Source organism: Pinus tabuliformis, chromosome 5_2 (assembly GCF_031772625.1).
Source record: "Pinus tabuliformis cultivar Carrire ecotype Pingquan chromosome 5_2, CPIR1, whole genome shotgun sequence".
Lineage (NCBI taxonomy): Eukaryota > Viridiplantae > Streptophyta > Pinopsida > Pinales > Pinaceae > Pinus > Pinus tabuliformis.
This window is the reverse complement of record NC_142306.1, coordinates 526,886,872-526,900,847: the sequence shown is the minus strand read 5'-3', so window position 1 is coordinate 526,900,847 and position 13,976 is coordinate 526,886,872.

Genomic DNA, 13,976 nt, shown 5'->3' with positions numbered 1-13,976 from the left:
CATCTTTTTGTGTTGGCCAATTCATAATGGCTCTAACTTTCTCGTGATCCACCGCCAATCCTTCTTTGGAGATAATAAGTCCCACATACTGGATTCTGGGTTTGTAGAATTCACACTTACTGCTCTTACCATAAAGTTGATGCTCCCTTAATGTTTGCAACACCAATCTAAGATTATCTTTGTTTTCTTCTATATTTTGAGAATACACTAAGATGTCATCAATGAAAACTAATACAAATCGGTGAAGGTACTAATGGAGCACACTATTCATGAGACACATGAAGGTCACAGGTGCATCGACGAGACTGAAAGGTAGTACCAAAAATTAATAATTACCATACCGATTCCTAAAAGCTTTCTTATGTATATCCTCATATTTTATGAGTAATTAATGATATGTAGTTTGCAAATCAACCTTTGAAAAGACAGTTTCCACCCTCACTTGATGAAACAAATTGTCAATTTGAGGTAGTGGATATATGTTTTTGATGTTTAATTTATTTGGCTGGCTATAGTCAATGCACATTCTAAGAGTGCCATATTTTTTCTTAACAAATAATACTTGAGCTCCCCACAATGACAGACTCGTTCTAATGTAACCCTTATCTAACAAGTCCTGTAGCAGCATTTTCAATTCTAACAGTTTTGGGTTACTCATTCGGTATAGGACCTTGGATACAAGTGTAGCACCTAGCACTACGTCAATTGAGAAATCTATGTCTCTACAAGGGGGCAACATGGGAATTTGTTCAAGAAAAACATCTTGAAATTCTCTTATTATAGGTAATTGGTCTGCCTTTCAGTTTCTGTTTTTTGTTCATCTTTTTCCACATGAACCATATAAACTTAAAATCCTTTCCTTGCTATTCTTTTCAATTGTAACATAGTTATTTGTCTAAGAGAGATAGGTGTTGTTTTTGCTCTTATCATGACTGATTCCCCCTGTGAGTTAGTGCAACTTACAGTCTTTTCTAAGTAGGTTATAGCAACATTTTTCTATTACAACCAATCCATACCAATTAATAGGTCATACAACCCTAAGGGAAGGATGTTTAATTTGATTTCTATAGAATATCCATTTAGATCCACTATACATTGTTTTAACACATGGGTCACTTTCTATTTGGTACTAGTGGCTAGTTGTACTAGCCAAGGACTTTGAATTTTTTCTGATTTTAACTTACACTTTTCCACAATTTAAGGACTAATATAGGTGAAACGAGCCCCAGCATCTATTAAAATAGACATAGGCTGGTTTTGAATAATACCTTCAATGTTAGTCATTATAGATTGATGTTCTTCCTGCTAGTCCTCTAATATCGTGGTAGTCCTCAGAATGTTTCTAGCCACATAATTCACTATAGATGCCTCATGTTCCACTTGAACATTCTGAATTGATTTGGGGTTATGGGGGAAATCTAACAATATATGTGGTTTGCCACAACCCCAAAATTTTAGTGGCTCTCTTTCTTTACCTCTTGTGCTCTTTTTGTTACCCAACTCCACAGTTTTTGACCCCATGTAAGATTGTGCCGGTTGACTTTGATCCCCTTTGTTAAATTTCTTTCACTGGTGGTCTTTACCAAATTTTTTCAAATATGCCAACTTTTTTCACCCCACATTCATCCCCATTTTTTTTATCCTTCTTTTTCTAGGGTCTGAAATATTCATTCTGATTTCTGAACTGCTGGTAGCAAATTCTGGCCTTCCTGATTGCTTCATCCATAGTCCTTGGATTATTGAGTTAAATTCTTTCCTTACACACTATTCGTAAAGAATTCAAAAATATTAGCAACTTGGATTTTTCTTCTCTAATGAAGGGCACATATCGAAGTAAGTTGGTAAATTTGGTAATAAATTCATCCATGGTAATTTCCCCAACTTGAGCTCATGGAATTATTTTGCATGCTCTTCATAATACATCTCGCTCAAATAACAAGATTTAAATTTTTGCTAAAAGTATTCCCATGAAACAATTTTCTCATCCAACACGTGTATAATTTTTGTCTCCTCCCACCATAGGGTGGCCTTTCCCTGTAGCTAATAAACAACTAATCATTCTTTCAGGATGCTTTTGTATTCATACACTTAAAAATACCTGACCATATTCAAGAGCCAAGCTTTTGCATCCTCCTCCCTTTCCCCATCAAAGGTAGGATGTTTTATCTTCCAGAATTCTCCCTATAATTCCCTCTTTCTCTTATCCTTATGCGATTTAGAATATGTTTTATCATATTCTTCATCGCTTCTATATTTTTCCAGCATCATCCCTACCTGTTTTAGTTTTGATGCTTCTGGCTCTACACTCTTGTGACTAGATTTCTCACTCCATTCTCTAATCAGTTTTTCCTATTCTTCACTAACTTTTATTAATCGCCCATTACTACTTCAGAGTTTTTCTAGTTCCTGTTGCAAATTCCTCACTATCTCCACAAACTGAGAAGGCATTGGTGTACTACCTTCCCCCGGCTCCACATATAAATGATCACCTCCAGTGATAGTTGCAGGTGACTCCTCCATCTTTCTCTGTAGTTTTCTTCATATCAAAACAACCCAACTAATATCAGAAAATTACCATCTAATACTAATTCTGTGTAAACAGTAACTAGTAATGAGGCCTCTATTCAAGCCTACTATAGAAACATGAGCTCTAACACCATTTTTCATTAACCTACTTACATAAACAATTTTTTTCCTTTATTACAGGAGTGGTAAGAGCGACTTGGACCCTTTTATTAGCTTCTTACATAGATTTTCCCCATGTCCTATTTTAACATCAAGGTGACCCGCATTAAACAATGGTCATGACTAACTGATCAACCTACCAAACATATGACGCACTATATATATCCTTGCCAATATATATTTATGTGTGCTACCAATTTAATTTGCATAAATATATATGTAGGAGTTCATATGGTTTTAGTTCTATTACTACCATGGTTAAAAACGATGCCCATTAGTAAATTAATTTTGTATCGTTGTTAGAAATCCTCGATCGACGGTCTAATTATTGATATAAATTAAAATTTTCTGTTACCTCTCACGTTTCTAGCTAGCTATCATGGTGATTTAAGTCATACGATGGCTTAAGGAATTAAGTCTTAACACCTTCCTTGATGACTATTTATTGCCTCTTAGGCATCGGTACCCACCAGGTCCTATCTGAGCGGTACTTCAAGTGATCCTTTATCCTCACCCTCACCTCCTCCCTCCATCATGCACGACGTACCCTATTTTGTGTACCACAATGCTTAGTCACATGGATCTTTTCCTCACAAGGGGGATGGGACTTCAATGGTTATGATTCCATTTACCAGATCTATTGTGCCTCTCCTCACATTCAAACCCTACCATCCCCCCAGTTTTTTGTGCACTAAATGCCACCATTGTCACCCCATCTTCTATCTACTACGGTTTCCCACATCCACAACAGGGTTTATGAACCCTCACAACATTTTTCTCTAGGAAAATGGATGATTTAAAAATTCAGTCGATGAGACATGCTTCTTCCTAACAGGAAAAATCATGTAGGAATCATCAATGCAACACAATAAGTGCCTTCTATCTAGTTCATGTAGCCCTTACTTAAAATATCAGATTTTCTTTTTGTTGTTTTTACATTCTTGCATATATATCATCCTTGCAAGGCTAACTGTGTTATGAATGTGGAGGGATTTGGGAAAGTTTCCTTTGAAGGCACATTAAGGGGTTAGAGGAGTTGTTGTGGTCGCTGCGTTCCTCCCTCCAGAACTCACGATATGTGTCTTTCTCGGAAACAAGGAAACTTTAGCATTGATTCTTTGTAACAATACCCAACTTTCTTACCTCATTAACCCTTTTTCTCATGATTTCGAATTCAAAATTCCATTCATCTCCAACCCACTTCCGCCACGCACCCTAGTGTAGGTATGACAAGTCTCGCCATGACCTTATTTCTAGAGTTAAAAGGGTATTGTCTAAGGATTCTTATTGAATGTTGGTTTTATTAATTTATTCCTTTGTCTCTGAATTTGGATAGGTATACGTACCTTCTGACCTCCTATCGCTCTTGTGTACCACTTTCTGTCACTACTTATGTGCTAAGCTCACACTCAGCATTTTCTCTGCCTCCAGGACTTGAGGCTCCCCTTTTAATCATGTGTCTTTTAATTTAGTAGCTCTCTATTTAGTAATTATAGTTCTGTTGATCTGGTTGTATCTTGATAGGTGTTTACTTTTAGTTCCCTTGGAACATTTTTACGTAGCACATTTCTTAATTTTTGAAGTTATAACTTGTTCATATGCTTCAAAGGACATATTTATATTTTTTCCTATATCTCTATTGTTTAAAACATTTGACCCACATTGTAATCATGACTGTGCTATTGTATTTGAATTTTTGATTCGCTTTGTTGATACAATCTTCTGTAAATTCTTTGGTTTCTTCCTTCTCACCGCGGACAAACCTTTCATGTCAATAAACTGAATAATTTATCGTGTTTAGTGTTAATGAATGATTCTTCTATTCATGGAAAACTCTATTATAATTCTCTTTTCTTATTATAGTATTACGAATTTTAATGTATATGTTAGGCTCATAATGAATGATTTCCACAAGTGATCCATGTTCATCCCAAATACTTTTTTCATCACCATTTTTTTTCTCCTTTACTCAAGGCCTAACTCGCTTCTTGGCATCTCTTCCTATATTTTTTTTCTATCACAAGTTCAAGGAAATTTGTGTTTGAAATTCTAAGAAAATTTTCCACTATCATGCAAAATTTCTTCTCTTGGAATATGACCTTCTAGAGGTTAAATATTTTACATTTCCCTTGATCGTGAATTTAGTACAAATGTACTTGATTTGATTACGCTATTACTTGAGCTAGAATTATTAAATAAATTGACAATTGTGCATTTAGAGAAACATCATTTATTGCTTCCTTTGTTAAAGTTTTATTGTGTAAAATTTACCTCTTTCTGTGAACTATATATGTGCAATTTTTATTGTATCTTAAGAGTACTGTTATCTACCCAGTTTCATAGGATTTATGTGTAAGATCCTAATATATTGGAAAGGCTACATTTTGGTAATTCGATTGAGTCCGCAATTTGAAACATAAACTACATGTATTGTACCTTTCTCACATCTTACATCTTCATTTGATAAGTCATTTGCTAATACAGTTTTCGTATGGCTTCCTAGGTTATTTGGGTTGCAGATTATCCTTTCCTTTCCCCGAGGCTACATCCAAGAAGCGGCATGTAGTTTTTCACTTGCACTCACCTAGAAAATGCTTCTCCAATTCACTTCGCTATTTCTTTCTTCCATGCTTTGATGCAGTTAAATTTAACTCTTGTACTCATCCGAGTATTCTAATCATTCCAAGACAAGGCATTATTTAGCATCCATGTTTTCAACATCAACCTTTTCTTATTTGAAAACTCTACGTTATCACTATTCCTAACTTGTTAGCTAATTTTACCACAGTCATATAATTTACATTGCAGAAAATAGACAAGTATATGAAGAGAACATCCACACATTGCCCATATTTCACCTACACATGAATACATCTATCTGAGTATATATATATAGATATATATATATATATCTATATCTATATATATATATATATATATATATATATATATATATATATATATATATATATATATATATATATATATATATATATATATATATTCCAATATGATAATTAATAAATTCTATAGTACAAGTCATACGTAAATAAATATTTGAGTAATTGGAGTTCATCCTAGGAGGATTTTTCCTCATACAAACTTTTCATATTTCTTCTTCAGAACTCAAAGTTTTACATATACTATCACATAAATAATTTAATATTCAAAGAGATTTCCATTTCTATAATCATACCATTCAGTTGTGCAAAACAATACGACATTTACTTTAAACATACCAAATAGTTGTAAAAAATAATTGTAGCAATATCCTCAAATCAGCAGTTTAGTCTGAAGAATAGAATTGGAAAGAACGATTTTCCTCCAAACCATGAACCTCCTCCTTTGGCTTCCCCCATGTTGTGATATTTCTTTTCCCTAGAATCAACAACCTCTTCTATTATAGTAAAGGAATTTTTATGCCTCACTTTCCCTAGCAGACGTTTTATAATGGTGTCCCATTTCTTCTTTGTTTAACTAATCCCGATAGCCTAGTCTTTTCATATAATTTTTTAAATGATTATTTTTCCTCCTTTAAATCATGTCTTTTACAATACGGTTCTTACTGACCCATTCTAGTTATGTGTCCCCTGCACTCAGTGATTTTCCTTGGATTTTCTCTCCTCATCTAGTCAATCACATAATTTTGCTCCAAGTTTTTTTTGGAGTAATTTGGGAAAGTTTTCTTTTCCTTTTCCATCGAAACCATCCACCCTCTATCATGCATTGGAATAATTATCTCATTCCTTCATTTTTTATTTTCCAAATTATTTCTTCAAATGAAATATTTATTTATTTCCAATCAATTAATTACATTATCATATTTTTTTCTGACAAGGTAAATCCTCGCTTTCATGCCATTTCTAACACTAATTCAATTACTAAAACAATAACAATAATTTGACTACAATAGTTTCTGGAACATAGGGGGCATTATCTATCTATCTATCTATCTATCTATATATATCTATAGATATCTCTCTCTCTCTCTCTCTCTCTCTCTCTCTCTCTCTCTCTCTCTCTCTCTCTCTCTCTCTCTCTCTCTCTCTCTCTCTCTCTCTCTATATATATATATATATATATATATATATATATATATATATAGATATATGTCATAATGAGTTATTCTTTTAATGTAAAATCAATATAAATAAGTGAGCACAAAATAACACATTCTTTTCCAAGAACACTAACATATCATCTATCTCTATATGTACATAAACAACTACTCTTTTCAAGAGGATTAACATCGTGACTATTGTTTTGTGCACCTCTACAATGATTCTTTTCCAAAATAAATCATAATAATTTTTTGTTTCCATGCATTCAAGAAAAAAAATTTCTTTCCTAAGACATCTACCCCAAACATTTGTTCTATCCATGCATAGAAGATACACATTTTCTGTAGTTATCTATTTTATGTGTTTTGGTCATGAAGTTCGCGAGTAGTTTCCGAACATTTGGAAATTAATGTTGGAGAAAAAAAGAGGTTTTTGTTTGGAATGGGGTCATTAAAAAAAACCTATCTCTGTTTTTACACCAGTTTTATGGTTTGGAATTTGCAGTTGAACCTTTGCAACCCACTTTTCCAGATTTAAATATTAAATAATTTCAGTATCCTAGTGACTTCTACAAAACTTTCACCAGCATTTCCTGAAGCTTGCATCCCAGCTTGAAATCTTCCTTGCATAGTTTCATGGTCTTGTCCTCTCTCCCGGTCATCTACATTTGAAACCAAATGACAATACATCATGGTAGACTAGGCGATTTATGGATTTGATGTCGTCTCCTCATGGGTGATTGCAGATACATGTACATGGATAAGAAATGATGCAAGGATGAACAATATGAACAAGGAGAGCACATGGAAGGACATTTTTTCATAAATGGACAAACAAAGAATGCATGCGAGGGATTCTTTTGTGAATGGATGAACATGTGAAGCATGCCAAAGTGCAGGTGAAGGACCGACATGCACATGCAACATCAAATGAGCACCAAGACCATGAAAGAATCCGCACACCTTTCCATGTGGACGTGAAGCTATGATACAACAAGACCAAATCTATCACTCAGCAGCACTAGAGTTCGACATGCGCACCACCAGCAACATGAACATACCAACACTTTCGTGTCGATTCATGTCATGAGTCATCTCGGCCACATCACTATTCTGGACCATACTATTTTAAATCAATGTAATGTAACGTGGATGTCCAAGAGACCCAAGTGTAATATGTAGAGTCATGTAAAGTTGAGTAGTCAAATAAGTCAAATAATCATGAGGGAAGTCCAATAGTGACAAGGGCCAGCTTTACCCTTGGCTATAAATACTCGTCATTTTTACATGCAAAAGACTTTTTCACCTTGGCTCCTCCCATATAGCCTTGAGTCTGTAGTGTTTTCATTGAGGAGCGAGAAGTGGCTCCAACACCCCACTATTGAGGTTAGTGATGTATGGTGTATCGATGTGTATTATAACTTTCACTTAATTTAGAAGCCTGATAATAGGCTGACACATTTTCACACACGTATTGTAACTATTTGTCAAACTAATCTTTGAACACTTGTAATGCATGTTGCTTTAACCTGTGTTAAAACATTTGAACTATTTGGGTTTTTCTAATACATATGTTAATGAAAATGTATTTTCTAAGTTGTTAATGTTGTCTTCCGCATGTGGGCTACCTCATCGGACCTCAGACACAACCTTTTCCATAATCTTATCGTAATGACTATCACACTCACACAGACTGCTCCGCTAAGTGTTGTGTGTGCTATCCGCTCTTGTGTGTCTATGACTGTCGGAGCCATGTGGACTACTCCACCAGAAGTTGCACATGTCTTGTTGTGTTGTGCATCTTTGACAGAGTTGGGACTCTTCCCTTTCAACTGGAGACTCACTTCCACACTCTCTCTCTGCAGTGAAAGAACCTTAACACAAGTAACACTAGAACTCACTAGGCAAGTGAACCTCATTGTTCGAAGATAAATAAGACCACTATCATGTGCTAACAAGTAAGAGCTAAGGAAAAACATTAAGATAATTTAAATTGAGCCATCATACTAGATGGGACTCCTGCACTAAAAGGTGTGAGGTCTAGTTGGGGCTTCATACTGAGGAGATCCCGTGAATGTTGACAGGTCCAGCACCATCAATATTTCAGGCACTAGAAGGAGGGGAATCAATTGTTTATGGTTGAGTGTCCTCTCACCCCCACTGATCAATCCTCTGGTCATGGCAGTAACTTGCACTCCCTCTCACCTATGCACGACTCTGAAATTGGTTACACCTCACCTTTCATATGTGAATGTGAAATTTCGTATCAGCACCTCCGCTCCATTAGTCCCATCACCCATTATTTTCGTGAAATCAGTTGAACTGATCCCAAGAATACAATATCTTCCATACGCATCAAGAAAGCCAAAGGCCACCACCACAGGAGTTGTTGTATCATAAGTGGAAGAGGCAGTTCTCGATGCACTCGAAGGTCTAGCAGAAGTTGTTGAGAATGGAGAGGAACCTCCGGTCTTCCAATATGGATAACAACACACCCTCATGATCTTGTGCTCATATTATGGTACAGGAGGTGGAGGGAAAGGTAGCAGAGGAGGCGGGGGTGGAGGCGAACCAACAAACTTAGAGCCAGAACTGTCAAATTTTGAGGAAGAGGATGAGGATGAAGAAGAAGAAGACATGGTTTACAAAAACTTCGAATGGATGACTCAGGGAACATTGGCTGTCCTAGGTGCTTTACATAGGATGCCAAAGCATTCAAGGGGAATGCTCAAACTGTTTGACCCTGACAACATAGTTAAGGCATACAACTTCTACCTACAGCTGCAGACACTCGAGGTATGGTACGATGATGTTGCATGTAGATTGTTTCCTTGTACCTTGAATGTTCGTGCAATAGTATAGTATCACATCCCTCCTATCAACACTATCCATAACTAGGGTACTTTCAAACGCATGCTTCTGGAAAGGCTTACTGATTACAAGACCCCATCTATGTTGCTCAAAGAGTTGGGAAGCATGAAGTTGGAGGGGAAAGAAAAGGTAAAATATTTCAATCAAAGGTTTCTATGCATATTGAATAAGTTTGCAGCAGACACAATGAATCATGACTCCATCACTTTCGACTACTACAAATCCACACTGCCAACCAGCATTGTACAGTTCGTCAAGTGAGTTGCAAAAACCAACTAATGAAGGACTCCAAAGACGTGAGAAGAAAACCCCAAGCTATGGTGATCAAGGGTAAAGATAAGGAAATAAGTGATATTGAAACCCTTACTCGTCTTGTCAAGAACATGACAACATAAGTTTCTGAGCTCAAACAATGAACAATTGAAACATCTACAGGAAGCTGGCCACCCAGAAAAAGTCAAGGAAGCATGTCATGAAGTAGCAGTTGCTTCCAAACTAAAACTTTGTAGAGCTCCAGCTCACTGTTCCAGGTCTAACAGTGCGTGAACAATGAATTTTTCTATTTCATGAAGATAAGCACTCGGGAGGGTCTTGGTCAGACTGGAAATGAGTTACAGGCTCAGTACATGACCACATGTCGAACATGATGAGTAGTGTGAAGGGACAATGGGGAGACATGGATGATGATGAAGATGTGGCACCTGATGAGACCTCAAGCATTGGGCAGGTGATTAACATGTACCAATGCTCGCAAGCAGTGTAGAAGACAAACACAGAGAAGCAACCCCAAAACAAAAATAGTCGTTACAATCTCAGAAGTCAAGGGGCTCCCTCCACAGCTGGAGAAATACAAAGAATGCTCGAAATGCTAAGGGAGGTTGATCCACTAGCCCTCCAAAAGTAGAAAACACAAAGCAAGCCTAGGAAGACAACAACAGACAAGAGTACGTCCATGAGTAGAAAACTTCAGAAAACTCTGCTGGACAACACGAACACCAATATCACCGCGAACATCTTCGTGAATCTACCCACTCTAGATTAAAATATCATGGAATACATGAATAAAACGTGTGTAAACATTAGTTTGTTCGAGTTGGATATGATAAAGAGTCAGCGAGATATTCTGCTCTATGCACTATGGAAAACATATATAGACATCGTAGCCTCTACTAGCAAGGGATCAAGCACACCTCCAAGATCACTCTAATCTATGTTAAACACACTCTAGATGGAAGAAGAAAATTTTGTTTTCCCTTCATTCCTTATTTCATTTGAAATCTTTAACTGTAATGTTCATAACTATTTGGTTGATTTTGGCTCTAGTGTAGCAGCCAACCTCATGCGGCTCTCCATTGCCAAAAATATTAATGCACAATTGAGCATGACATTCGCACAAATCATCCAACTGAAACGGACATCTGTACCACCCATTAGTTAACTTTAGGATGTAATGATCCAACTATCTCATGACAACCGAGTTCACCAATGCACCAGTTGATCATTGCACCATACCCTCTCACTTCTCCACGAAACAAAAGAGGGCACTACACCTTGAAGCTTTAGCCTATCAGTTGGTGCACCGAGTGATTTACACAAAGCACAATAATGAAATCTTGCTTAGGTGCCCCGTGGCACATGAATCAGAGAAGGTTTTGTAATATCTTCATGATGGACTGGTCGGGGGCCACCTTGCTGGAAATACCACTGCACACAACGTTATGTGAGCCAGTTTCTACTCGCCCACATTATTCAAGGATGCACACACGTATGCCCGTAAGTGCCCGGTCTGTCAGTGATGTGCCAATAGAACATGAAGGTCAACAACCCCACTACACCCTATTGTAATGACTGAACCACTCCAACAATGGAGCTTGGACATCATCGGGAAAAAAATTTGACTTTCGTCAAAACAACAAAACTAAATTTTTGACAGTAACTGATTACTTCACGCGATGGACAAAAGCAGTTTCGGTCAATCACGTGAACGAGCAAGAAGTCATCATCTTCCTCCAACAAAACATCATCTCATGCTTTGGCGTCCCGGTATCACTTGTGTTTGAAAATGAAACTTACTTTTCATCTTTTAATCTTTATGATTTTCATTGCAATATGGTATTGTGCTGAAACACTCATCTAACTACTACCTGCTGGAAAATGGTCTCGTAGAATCCACAAACAAAAACCTTATCTGCATAATCAAAAATACCATTTACTCTGAGCAGCATAACTGGCACTCTTCCTTGACGAATTCCTTATGGGATGATCGCGTAACACCCAAACCCTCTCTGAATACCTTGTCATACTTCCTGGTCTATGGTAAAGAAGCCATCCTACTGCCCAACATCTACTTTACTTCACTTTAGTTATCTCAAGAATCCCAAGGCAAGCCTTGCATTCTAGTCCAATGTGGGATGGATACACTTCACAAACTACTAGAAAAAAGGATGAAAGCAAAAGAAAAGTTTACACTCCACCAGAACCGTGTCAAGAGATGGTTCAACAAGAAGTCTGCAGGGAATGCTAACTTCAATGTTGGTGACATAGTCTTGAAATGCGATAAACCCCATGAAGACAAAGGGAAGTATACAAAGTTCCAATCCCTCTGGATTGGTCCATACACAAAACATGAGAATCTTGGCCCACACATATACCATCTGCAATCACTTGAATAGAGGATTGACAATCTTCCTGTCAACAACCAAGATCTCAAACATTATTTTCAGTAAGATGGGGTTCTGCCCCACACTATGTACATAGTCTATTTACTGGTTATTGTTTTAATTTTTTTCTTTCACTTATTATTTTGGTTTCATTTAGTTTTGTTTATTTAGTATCTTGCTATTTTTGGTTTTTTTAAATAAGTGTTTCCCTTTACTGAGTTCTGGCTTTTGAATGAGTATGTGGTTGAGATCTAACCCTTTTCTTGGAGTGGATTGGAAGAAAAACCCTCTTTTTTGGCTTTCAATACCTTCACAAATGTACATGATCGACTTTCGTGCAGCTCTAACCTATAGCTCAGGTGCTTTCGCACTGCTATAGCAGTGTGCCATGTAGATTCCTCAATTATCCTAAGTGATTTGCTTATCTTGTCAAATACTTAAATTTATCATCGTGTAAGCAGATATTCGTGATTGCGTTCAATTATTCTATGTAATTGTATTCATTCACGCATCATATGAACATAATAAAAGGAATTCATACACAAAATATCCAAATCAATCAACAAAACAAATACATAGAAATTGCAGAATAACTCCTTTTATTAATATCTTCCAAGTATTATAGACTCTATTCACCCTGCACACACATCTGCAGGGGTCCACACACTCAACTGCAGACTTCTACCCTAGGCCTCTGCACACTCAGCTACAGAGCCTCTACTTACACTACAACCCAAGACTTAGACTTCTTGTTCTAAATCTATGACTCTCTTCCTAGTGTTATGCTCTTAACTACTTAGAGCTTAGCTCTTTTTATACAATCCCATGGTCTACGGACCATGGGTAGATCTCTTACAATGGACCTTACTTTCTAAAAATAAGGGCAGACTACCCTTTGTGACATATAATATCTTCACTCTTTACGACCACATAATGTGGAGTCTTTACAATAACCTTACAAAAACATGGGGCTTTAGCCCAAAAAATGCCCTTGGGGGATCCCGCTCCCAACGAGCCCCCAACACAAAAATCGTGACTCACCCTTGAGTCACTCGGCTGGTGTGGAGTTCTTTGCATGAGGCTTGTCCACCTCGACCCTAATGACCACAACTTCAGTTGTGCACTGAGCTGTAGCCTGCTTCACATCTTCGACTATCTTCTCCGTTACTTCCCATGCATCGTCAGCCTGAAGCTGTTGTTGCATCACTTGTAGAGTCACAAGCTTGCCTTCAATGTTTCTTGTAACTGCATAAGATTCCTCCAACTAGGGCTTGAGTCATGCCTTCAGCACTGCTTCCTTGTACAGTGTTATGTCCTCCTGTTCCTCCAGCTACCTGGTTTCCTGCAGCTTGGCTAACCTTTGTGTTAGCATGACAATTCGTTTTGTGCCCTTAACTTCATCGTAGCGCTGTTGAAGTTTGTGCGGTTCCGTCTCGAGCCTCTGGATATTTAGGTCCTTCTGTAAGCCAGTCAGGACCTCAAATTATTGCTCAAACAACTAGATGCAGTCTGCTACTGCAATCTCCACTGGTGCGACTACTTCTATGACAATGGCCACCCATTGTTCCTTTACCTCTAGTGGTGTTGAAGGCTGAGCCCTCAACTAGAGCTTTGTAATCTACAAGTTCAGCTCCAACTCAACACGCTCCATCTCCATCAGAGTGTTGTGCACCCCTATGCCAATTTACTGATGCAAACCT